The sequence below is a fragment of the Microtus oregoni genome, unplaced genomic scaffold (assembly GCF_018167655.1).
Source record: "Microtus oregoni isolate MIOR12 unplaced genomic scaffold, Mior012 000012F_ref0000307, whole genome shotgun sequence".
NCBI classification, from domain to species: domain Eukaryota; kingdom Metazoa; phylum Chordata; class Mammalia; order Rodentia; family Cricetidae; genus Microtus; species Microtus oregoni.
The window spans coordinates 51,029,341-51,040,113 of record NW_024543071.1 but is presented as its reverse complement, the minus strand read 5'-3'; the positions used below and the strand labels follow the sequence as shown (position 1 = coordinate 51,040,113).

The 10,773-nt window shown below is 55.7% G+C and overlaps 1 protein-coding gene across 22 annotated transcripts in view; it reads left to right on the top strand.

Annotated features, from left to right (window-relative positions):
* Positions 1 to 3,316: 3,316 nt before the first annotated feature.
* The window catches only part of Nrxn2 (neurexin 2), a 116,654-nt gene continuing 109,197 nt past the window's right edge, over positions 3,317 to 10,773 (top strand). For all 22 annotated transcript variants that reach the window (XM_041661811.1, XM_041661806.1, XM_041661822.1 and 19 more), the window contains exon 1: positions 3,317 to 3,530. The gene's annotated coding sequence lies outside the window, so the exon portion shown is untranslated. The remainder of the gene's footprint in view (positions 3,531 to 10,773) is intronic.

The window sequence follows — 10,773 nt, the reverse complement described above, 5'->3', positions numbered from 1 at the left end:
TCTAGAATGGGAGGGGTCCTGAATCTTGGGGACTCTGAGCTTTGACACCTGTGAGTCTTTGCGCCCTACAATTGCTGGACCAGGTGCAGCTGGAGTTTCCAGCCTATAAGTCAAACTCCCCTGCCTTCCAGGTAACCTTTTAGGCCCTGGGTAAAGACTCCAGCGACAGAGCGCTCTAGGCAGGCTGAAGAAGGCTGCCCAGGGCTGTGGAGGAAGAGCTGAGAGCTAGGAAGGGTGGGGACAGCCAGAGGCTTGGGCTGGTGTGCCTCAGGGTGGGGGCTGAGCTCCACGGTCAGGCAGCCTCTTGGCCTGGTGCTGCTGCCTGCCGGAAGGACAGCGACTTCCAGAGGAAATGCATATTGATCCTGCCTAGCTCCGGAGGCCTCTCCTAACCCAGCTTGCTCTTCCCTCCTGAGAACTTGGGGGTGGGTGGGTGTCACCACTGAGTGAGGCCAAGGCCATTTCTAAGGCTACTTTGGGAGAGGAGGGTGGTCTGTGGGGGTCACCCAGAGGATCTAGAGTCTGATCAGGCTGCCCCTCTGGTCAGGAGGTATCAGAGAGCAATGCTAAGGATGGGAATTACCTCTCCAGAATGCAGCATTCCCTATGGTAGCCTTTGAATTGTTCCAAGGGCAGAGAAGGAACACCCCAACTCCCTACCTGCACGTCACCCCGTTCTGCAGAGCTGGCCATGGTCTCAGGTTCCTTGGAGAATACACTGTCCCAGAGCCCCCGCTTCCTGCCATCTCTACCTTTTGACTCCACTTCCCGTGGTCTCCTAGTCCTTATTCTGGGCCACCTCATTCTCCTGCCCTGTTACCAGGGCCAGCTTTAGTCCTGTTCCTCATTGAGTCCCCTACGTTGCCTCTCCTTCTGTCCTCAGCCCCCTCCTGCCCTTCCCCCTCTTGAGGCTGTAATATCCGTTTCACGATTTGGGGGCTGAGTTGCTATAACAACAGACGGCGATTGTGTTGTGAAGAGCAGCTCGCTCCTGCTCTGCCAGCCTGCCTCCCGCTGCCTCCATCCCTGCAGCCTGGTCGGCTCCCCAGCACCCCAACCCCTTCCTGGCCTCTTCCTAGTGTGTGGTATGGCCTGGTGCTCAACTCTGCCTGCCCGGGATGTGACACATACCTGTCTTTCCACTGTCATTCAGATGTGCCAGAGCTGGTGTGTGTGACTGTGTGTGGGGGACCTGCACCTATATTTGCACGGTTTCCCTCCCTATGTGACCCTATTGGACTGTGTACATGCCTAGAAGGGTGTTGGCTTCCTGCTTCCCACCAATATCCACACTGGGAGGGAGACCGTATGTGAGGGTTGTATTCTGAAGTGGTGGGGCCCAGATGCCTTGGGGGGTCTGAATATGGAACCTCCCCACTAGAGGAGAGGGCAGCAAGGTGTAGCAGGCTCCAGTGACCTTTCCTGCCCTTGATGGGAAAAGCTGAAGGTAGGGACAGGAGACCAGAGTCACCCTTGCTCCCTCCCCACCCAGATTCCTTGGTTTTGAGCATTGTCACTAGGTCACTGCACTTGCTTGTCTGTCCCTCTGCATTTTGATGTGTGTGTGTGTGTGTGTGTGTGTGTGTGTGTGTGTAGCCTGCAGGAGGAGGAGCAGTGGAGGAAGGGTGGGGCAGTGGGCTGTGGGGTCAGAGAGGCCCTGACTCAGCAGTTCCTGTTCTTCCTCCTCCAGTGGCCTTGGCTGGGGGGTAGGGTGGGGAGTGGGGTAGGGAGGTGGGAGGGTTTTTCCAAGGTCAGGGTAGGTCCCAACTCTGGGACTTGGTTCAGGAATCTCCCTTTCCAGCGCCTAGGAAATACCCTCTGCAGCAGGTCCCCTGCTATTCCCCTTACAGGCTGTCAAAAGAGGTCCTCTGGAGGGCGGCCACACAGGAACTGACCGCTCTCTGCAAAGTGCCATTCAATGGTAGTGTGACTCCATGGGCAGGTTCCCTGTGAGCACCTTGGGTGTGTGTTTGCCCTTGATTGTGCAGGTTCCTGTGTGCACAAGTATGCAAGTTGTTGATTCAGTGTGTTTTTCCTCAGGGGACATCTCTGAAGTGCCCCTTTGTGTCTTCTGGAAATGCTGGGCACACACAAGACAGGTGTGCATGGCTGTGTGCCCCCATGTGTATCTGCATGGAATAGTGGTTGGATGTGTGTTCTTTCATATTGCCTCTGGCTAAGGAAATGCCAACTGCTACCAGCTGTGCAGATCACAGGCCCTGTAACAGCAATCAGGGGCCTGGAGAGAACTGGCAAAATGGTCTGCCACACACCCACGGCCACACCCACGCCTGCACGCTGCCTCATTGAGGAGCCCTGTGTCCAACTTAGCTAATGGTATACACACTAGGCGCCGGATCTACCTTTTCTCGGTGGAATGAGTGAAGGGGGGTGTTCCCTTCTCGCACTCTGACACAAACACGATGATGCAGACATTCTTACTGCAGAAGACCTGCACCCCAGGACCACACTCTGAAATCCACGCTAAGGGTAGGAGTTTGAAGGGAGGATGCTATCAGCCTCGTACTCAGTAACCTCAACCCGGTCGCTAACCTCCTCACCCAGCCCAGCCTTCCAAAGGGGTGGGAGATAGCTCCAAACTCTGGGATTCCCAGGAGTGTGGGCTGGGAAACCCCAAACCCTTAGGTCTATTCTGTCTCTAGCTCAGCTTTTTTCTCCCCCTCCAGCTGAGTCCTTAGCTCAACCTAGCCCCCTAGCTGTTCAGTTCCGGAGGCTCCTGGCTAGAAGATGCTGGGACAGTGAGGATTAGGGTCTCTGCGAGTGACTGAAAAAAAAAAAAGCCACTAGTCAGTCGGCAGCCCCTTCCTTGGCTCCAGGTAGCCCAGGCCAGCCCCCAGACGCAGCCAGCAGAGGGCGCTGTGACCCAGGCCCCGCTCAGGTCTTGCTCTCTCGGTGCCCCAAGTACGGGTTCAGTCTTCTCGTTTGGTTTGTCCCGGCCCTGGGCACTGTTTTCGGGACCAGCCGGCAGGGGCGGGTGGGTGTGGGATCCAAAGACTCAACCAAGAGGAGAGGGGCCTAGGACTCCAGGATTCCCAAGACACTGAAGCTGGGGAGAGCACCTGCTGGGTTAGGAGGCCTGGACGTCTGGGCAAAATGGTCCTGAGAGGCGCGGAGGGGCTCGGATGCCCTGGGGCTGGGACGCCAGGGTCCGCGCTGGTGAGGGAGGTGGGCCAGTGGAGCAGCGGGACTGGCGGCTTCTGCACCTTCGCATTGGCCGCGCCGCTTGTCCGTCAGCTCTGCGCGGTCCAATGCGCGTGCCTTGGGGGCGGGCCTTAGTGCCGATGCTGCCGTCAGTCTGTGTTGCAGGGATGCGGCGGCGGGAGCAGCCGCCCTGACTCTCAGAGCATCTTCCTCGGAGCGGCACCGCGGCGGGGCGGGCGGGGACGCGGCGGGGACCGAGAGGCGTGAGGCGGCCGATACCGCTGGCCTCGTATCTGTCACCTGCTGGAGACCAGGCGGTCTCGAGACTCTGATCCCCACCCTTCAGCTCCTGGCGCCCCCAGAACCAGGTATGGGAGGGGGGGCTGCGGCGGAGACGGGTGGGGGGCGAGAGCCAATCGGGGGAGGGGAGCGGGTCGGAGGGGCGGCGGATGCAGAAAGGACGGATTTGGGGGCGGGGGCGCCGAGCAGAGAGGGCTGGCTGGGTGACAGCGAGGAGGCGAAGCCACTGGGGGAGATTGGGGGACTCCCTGTGGAAGGGGCATTGGACCTGAGCTGGGGCAAATGGAGGGGAGTGACGGAGGGTCGTTAGGGGAAGGGATGGGATGTGAAGAAGGGGCATCCATACGGTTGTGAGAAGGGGTCTGAAATGGGGGGGGGGTGTCCTTAGTATATGCTATTCCTGGCAGCTGGAAGCAGTGATGGGTCAGAGAGGCTGTGAGCTGTTGTGGCCTGAAGGGTCTGCAGGGGAGAAACCCTGGTCTTCGTGGGAAAGGAGGCCGACTGGAGAGAGGACTGAGAAGTGGAGAGGGAGGTCTGGGGGTAATCACTGGAGAAAAGGCTCTACTGGGGGATGGGAGCCAAGGGGAGAGGAGGTTATCAGGAGGGAGCAGAGGGGAAGATGCCAAGATGCTCTAGGCATAGATGAGTCTATGATGGGGGAAGAGCTGGACAAGATGGGGGGCCTGAGAGAGAGGAGAGAGGCTTGCTGGGGAAGGCTGGGGGTGACAGAGAGGGAAACCAGTAGTAGGGGGCTCTACTTGGGTAAGGATGTACTTGGGGGCAAGCGGTAGGGTTCTGGTCACAGAGTGTTGGAGGGGGAGAGAAAGCTGCTGGGTCCTGGGCTTACTCCCCCACCCCAAAGAGGTGGGGACTATTTCTCTTGTCCCAGCCTTCTTCCCCAGAGGAAGGAGCAGTCTACCCTAGGTTCTTTGCAATGGAGCATGAGTCCAAGGACTCTGGGTGGGCTCTGAGGTAAAATTGGCTTTGCAGGGCTGTAGGGCTGTTACCGTTGCCGTTGCTGTCGCCCCCTCTTTAGTCCTACTAGAGGCATCTAGGGCCTTAGTGAACCGGCAGGGCTGGGAGGGGCTGTTTCTTGGTGCTTCCCAGTGAAAGGGATCCTGCTCTGCTCTATAAGGCTCAAGTAAATCTGAGGGGGTGGGTCTTGGGTCTCCAACCCCCTTGACTACTTCCGGCTTTCATGCACCCTCATTTTTGCACATATTGTGGGTGGGTGGGGTAGGCAAGGACCTTCCAGTCATTCCTGCCCCTCCCTCTTGTCCACCTTCCCAGTGTCTGGGCGTTCCTTCTGGGGGAGGGTTTTACATCCTCTGTCTTTTGCTAGAAAAAGAAAAAGAGAAGAGAGCAGGAAAAAAAAAAGAGAGGGGCAATCAGCTAGTCAGTTAACTACATGCAGGGCCTTCTGCTTTGTGGGTGTTCCAGCTACTTGGATCCCCAGCTCCCAACCCCAACCTGGGATGGCTCAGGGATAGAGACATCAGAGCTGGGGTCACCCTTCTGTAGCCAGGGAGAAGGGTCGGGTGGAAGGGAAGTGTGCTCAGACACATTCCATTCTCAGCCGCACAGGGGTGGGCGGGACTGATCAGCTGGCAGTGGCTGCTGGGGAGTTGCTTCATGGCCTGGGCTCAATCTACATGACAGCAGCTCCTGAAATGAAGGGGCTGGGCACTAGGATAGCCATCGGGACCTCCATGTCTCTCAAGCTCAGCTCTTCTGTTCTGTCCACCCTTACCAGTGACACAGACATCCTGACACAGATCCACTCGCTTGGTGGCACCCATCCAGACACACACCTACACAGACACTCACACCTGCGTATACAATACAACTCCCCAGCAGCACATCACCCACAGTTCCCTGCCCAGAGAGACTGCCACCTCCCGCCTGCCTCAGAGACCTCCTCAAGGAGCCCTGCTTCAGCACATGACATACACAGAGCCCCTAAATGCTCCCAGGTCCCCTGACAAAGCACTGGCAGCCCTTACTCTCAGAGACACACAACTTCTATCACTGTTCATTTACTCAGGCTCACAGACGTCTCAAGTCCTCTTGCCTCATGGCCTGCCTTCTCTTCTGGGTACACACGCCCACGCCTGCACACCTTCCAGACACATCAGCCTCTGCCTGCCACATCACATACACGGCCTGCTAGTCTGAGTCTTAAGCATTTTGCACCAAGTCTGTATGTGTGCACATTAGCGCACAGGCTGTATGATTTCATCCTTTATGCCTTGACCTGCACCCTGTCTATAACTCTCACCCAATTCTTGTCACTCTCTTCTCTTTGTATTTTCAGAAAGCTCTTAAACCCTAGGTCTACTCCAACTGATCACGACCACAGTCACTTCAGGCCATTTTCGCCCTCAGCCACACCTGGCCTTCTGCAGAACCTTGAGTTCTGCCCTGGCATTTGTATCCCCCACACGGCCCTCTGCCTGCCTGACACAGTGTCCACCCCTTCAATTCCAGCTCCTGCTCAGCCCCCACGGGGACTCCCAGAAGTGTGTCCTCACACACCACCCACCCCTTGTGGCTCCATCTGTTGGTGCAGTTCTGTCCCAGCCTCTTTTGTACCGACAGGCCTGTGGACTTGCTGGGATTCATTAGGTAATGAGCACCTTACTGTCATTTTTCAAAGCTGTCTCCTGCTCCTGCCACCACTCAACATGGGTGGATGAGGGTAAGGCAGCATGGACTGTGCCGTGTCTACCATTGACCCTCAGTTTCCTTATCTGTAAAATGGGTGTTTCCATACTGATGTCAGGGGGATGGCTCAGGGATTGGATGAGAGGATTATGATGGTTATAATCATAGCAGCACCACGTTATTTAGTGTGCACCTACTGTGTGCTTTGAACCTTTTCATCTGGCGTATTTGTCAGGCACATGGAAAGCAACCCAGCCAGCTGTTTAATATTTTTATAGGTGTTTAAATATTTTTTTTCCAAGATGGGGTTTCTCTGTAGCTTTGGAGCCTGTCCTGGAACTATCTCTTGTAGACCAGGCTGGCCTCGATCTTACAGAGATCCACCTCCCTCTGTCCCTTGAGTGCTGGAATTAAAGGCATGTGCCACCACTACCCAGCTGTGTTTAAATATTTTTAATATTTATTCATTTTGTGTGTTATGTGCATCATAGTGCATATGCCGGGGTCAGAGCACAGCTTGTGGGAGTCAGTTTTCTCCTCCCACTATGTAGACACTGAGGATTGAGCTTGGATAGTCAGGCTTGGCAACAGCACCCTTACCCGATGAGCCATCTCTTTGGCCCAGCAGCAGGTATTTTTTTCTGTCGTTATTATATCCTTCCCTACACATGCGCATACACCTGTCAGACATCTCCGAGAGCATTCCAGCCACTTCAGGCTTACACATGAGGTCGCCCCTGGAAACCATCTGCCCCCTCTGCATCACTGAGTTGCACTCTCCCAGGTCTGTGTGTCCCAGCCGTGCATGGCACAGGGATGGTCTCTGTGTCCACCCCTCCCCCCACTCCCCCCAAGGTTCCGAATGCTTGTGTTTCAGCCCCCATCCTATCAAGTCATCCCATCGCTTCTTGGTTCCCAGCCCATCCTTTACCACAGTCCCACCCACTTGGCAGTAGCCTCCTCACGCACACACCTCCAGCTGCCACTCCTGTCCTCTGGCTCTTGCTGTTTTTTCTCCAGGTACATAGAGACCACCTTAGGGGACATACGAGCACACCAAGTGCTGGCACTCCATGTTCCCCGTCCTCAGGTCTCTTTATCCTTTCTCCCACTTTCCTAGGCAAGACAGCTACTTAGAAGAATGGAGAAGGACCCAGAGGTGAGAGAGAATCAAACTGGAGAGCGTCCCAACTCTGTCACTTAGGGGTGTTGTCACCCTGTGTGGTCCCATGTCTTGTAAAAGGGAACCTCACTAAGATCTACTTTGCTTATCCCCTTGTCAAGGGAGTTCTCGTAAGGCCCTGGCAAGGATTAAAGTAAATGCCGGATCCATGCAGCACTGAAGCTGTAGAGGGCCAAGAGGTTCTAGAAAGAATCACTAGCACAGCACACACTTTTCCACACCACAGAAGCCTCAGTGAGGCTGCGCTCTTACACATGTTCTGATGCTGACAAGATTTCCAACACATGGAATTGGCCTCTTTTTTACTCAGACTGTTCCCGGGAATTATGGAACCCAGGCAGGAGAGTCCAGCTGGTTAGGCTCTGCGGGTCCAGTGGGAGTATTTAGAGAAGAGGCAAGTGAACTCTGCTGTAGTCACGTACTCTTAAGAGAATGGGAGCCCAAAGAGGTTAAGTGACTCGCCAAAGGTCACACAGGTTGATAGAGGAATAGCTGGCACTGGAAGCTAGGCTCGTGAGTGCTAGCCATGCATACCCCAGCCTACTTTTCGGCCATGGCTTGGACGTGTCTGTCTGGGTCCTCCCTTGTCTTCATTAGGTCATCAGGACTAGAAAGGAGAGTAGGAAGAGGGGCAGGGACTGTTTGTAGCCTGTCCAGCCTGTCAGTTCTGCCCGGGGCTTTAATGGGGAAATCTTGTCCTTAGAAACCATCATGACCCCAAGGGTACCTTGGGCCACTCAGTCTGATGTCCTCTTGTTATGACTCAAGAGCCACCCGCTTCCTACGCCCAGTGTCTCTGAATAGCAGTCATCCGTCCTCAGCTTGTACACCTACCTCCACAGACAGGGAACTCACTCCCTGCCCCCTCCGAGGCAGCCTACTCCACTGTTGCGTGGCTTGGACTGCAGGCAGATTTCCTTAGGGCTTGATCCAAATTCTCCCCCCTCAAAACACGCACTTCTCCCACCTGTCCGCGGGCTGCCTTCTGGGGCCACCAGAATGTGTGTAAACCCAGATCTTCCTCCCTGGCGCCTGGGGGAGGCCCCTGCTGTCTCACTCCCAGCTGGCATGAGGAGAGGAGAGCCAGAGAGAGGCTGGCATTCTCAAGACTGGAGGTGTGTGTGTGTGTGTGTGTGTGTGTGTGTGTGTGCATGTTTGTGCATGTATGTGGGGACTGGTCAGAGAGACAGCTGAATAGATCCTGGGAGAAGGCTGCTGGCAGGATGGGCATGGAATTGGCATCCGTGTTGCTCAGACTGTTCTGGGAATTATGGAACCCAGGCAAGAAAGTTCATCTGGTCAGGATGGACAGGTCCAGTGGGGGGCATTTAGAAGAAGAGGCTCTTGAACTCTGCTCTAGTCTGGTCAGCACCAGTGCTCCTCTCTTAACTGCTGAGCCATCTTTCCGGCACAGTCTCTGCTCCTCTTTACAACTCAGTTTAGGGAAAAGATGGAAAGAACCCCACAAATGGTTTAGTCTTGAGGTGGATTTGGAGTCTGTCCACTGTGAAGGCCAGAATAAAGGCTGGTGGGCTTGGGGCCTCAGACACCGCCTGGTGGCCTGTGGGCAATGTAAGATTGAAGGATGTCATTGAATTTGGGACCAGTAGACTCTTTACCTCTGTGCCAGAGATTCTTCCTTCCCATTCATTGTCTTGTTCATGAGCATGGGTGACGACACTGCTTCTTAGGGTCAGCGAGAGGCATAGGTGGTACCTCAAGGGTCCAGCCTAGAACCTTACAGAGTGGGGAGCCCAGCCATTGCGATCACATGCCACTGTGGCACAGGCCTGACTGTGAGAAGATGGAGAGGTTCTGTGGCTCACGAAGACCAGGGAATGTTGTCATTAGGAGAGAGTAGATAGAGGACGCCCGACTCACCCCACTCCAGCTCCGCCTGCATCACACCACACTGCCTGAGTCCGTCTGTGGGTAGGGGGTGCTGAATCTTGTGATGCCATGGGAAAGGTCAGCTCCCCAGAGGATCAGTGGCCTATGGCCAGAAGGAACTGGCAGGATGCACTGTGCTGACATCCGGAAGTAGGCAGGAGCCTGGGGGCTACTTCAGCCAGTGTCCCTGCATTGGAGAAAAGGCATAGGTCTTGGGGGGCAGTGCCTGAATACTGTGGGGTACAAAGCCCAGGAGAGGGTCCTTGCCTTGCACGTCTCCATTAAAACCTTTACCTGGATGTAGTTGTACAAGGCAATGGAGCCGATTTCTGGAGCCTGGGTTTCTGCCGAGGCCTGAGGAAGACAGTCACAGCCAGGAGCCCCTGTACACTAGGAACAGAGATGTTTGGAGGGGGAAGCCAGCAGAAGCCAGGTCCTTTGGAAAGAGAGGCTGCAGGGAGTAGCAAAGCAGCAGGTGTCCTAGGCACTGTGAGATGGGGTGGAGTGGAAAGGACCCAGGTGTCTGCTTAACATCCATGGGGCTGTTTCTGCCTCTTCGCAAGCCTGAAGCTGCGCCAAGGGACCCAGGGTCCCCAGAGAGGGGACACCAGGAGGGCTGGGCTTCCCTTTGGCTGACCCTGGTGCAGAGTCAGGAGGTCTCTACTGCACAGCTCTGAGGAGAATGAGCAATGAGCATCTAGGGTCTATAAGGCAGACCCTGTCCTCACCCTCCCTAGAGGCCCTGCACAAACCCAGTCTCTGCCCCCAACAGCTGCCTACAGACAGCACCTGGCTGTTCTCTATTCTCCCTCTACTCCCAGGCTAACTGGAGCCACCCCTTATTGAACTCTCAGCAACTCTGTACCCCATCCCCAATCAGATAATCTGTCTCTGGATCTCAGGACCCAGGCCTCTGCCTGGGAGCCTCTGGAATCTCCCCCGCCCCTTACCCTAGCCATCTGTCCTTCAACTTCTTGACTGGACAGACAGAACAGATACCTTCCTTAGGCTTCCTCCTTTGCTACTTCCCTAGAGGACTGGGACTCAGGGTTGTGAGCATGACAGGGGATGGGGTGGGGGTGGGGCGGAGGAAAGGCACCCCTCCCCCAAGCTGGGGGTCTGTGAGTGGACAGCAACACACAGTCTCATTCCCTCCACCAGTGGAAATCAATAGCTAATTAATTCTCTCCCCAAAATAGTGTCTGGAGGTGGGGGTGGGGGCTAGGAAAGAGGCAGACGGAAGCAAGGTGGGGCCAGACTGAGACTGAGTGACTGAGACCCTGGAGGAGGACAGGGGAGGAGAGGGAGAGGGGTGGTCAGTCTTTTGGCCACCAGGGCTGGGCTTCTGCTGGGGGTCTCTGCCCCTTTTGGAGAAGGGGAGCTTTGACTTTTTTGATTCTCTAGCTTCAGGGTCTCTTGCCCCTGCCCTGGGCTGGGGGTGCATGTGTGTGTGTGGGGGGGGGTTGAGGGCGTCAATCAGGCCGGGAGCAGGTGCTGCATTTAATTTGATTGGCTAATTAGCCCGCGCATGCTAATTATCTCCATTACCCAATGAGGAGAAGCAGTGGCACGCT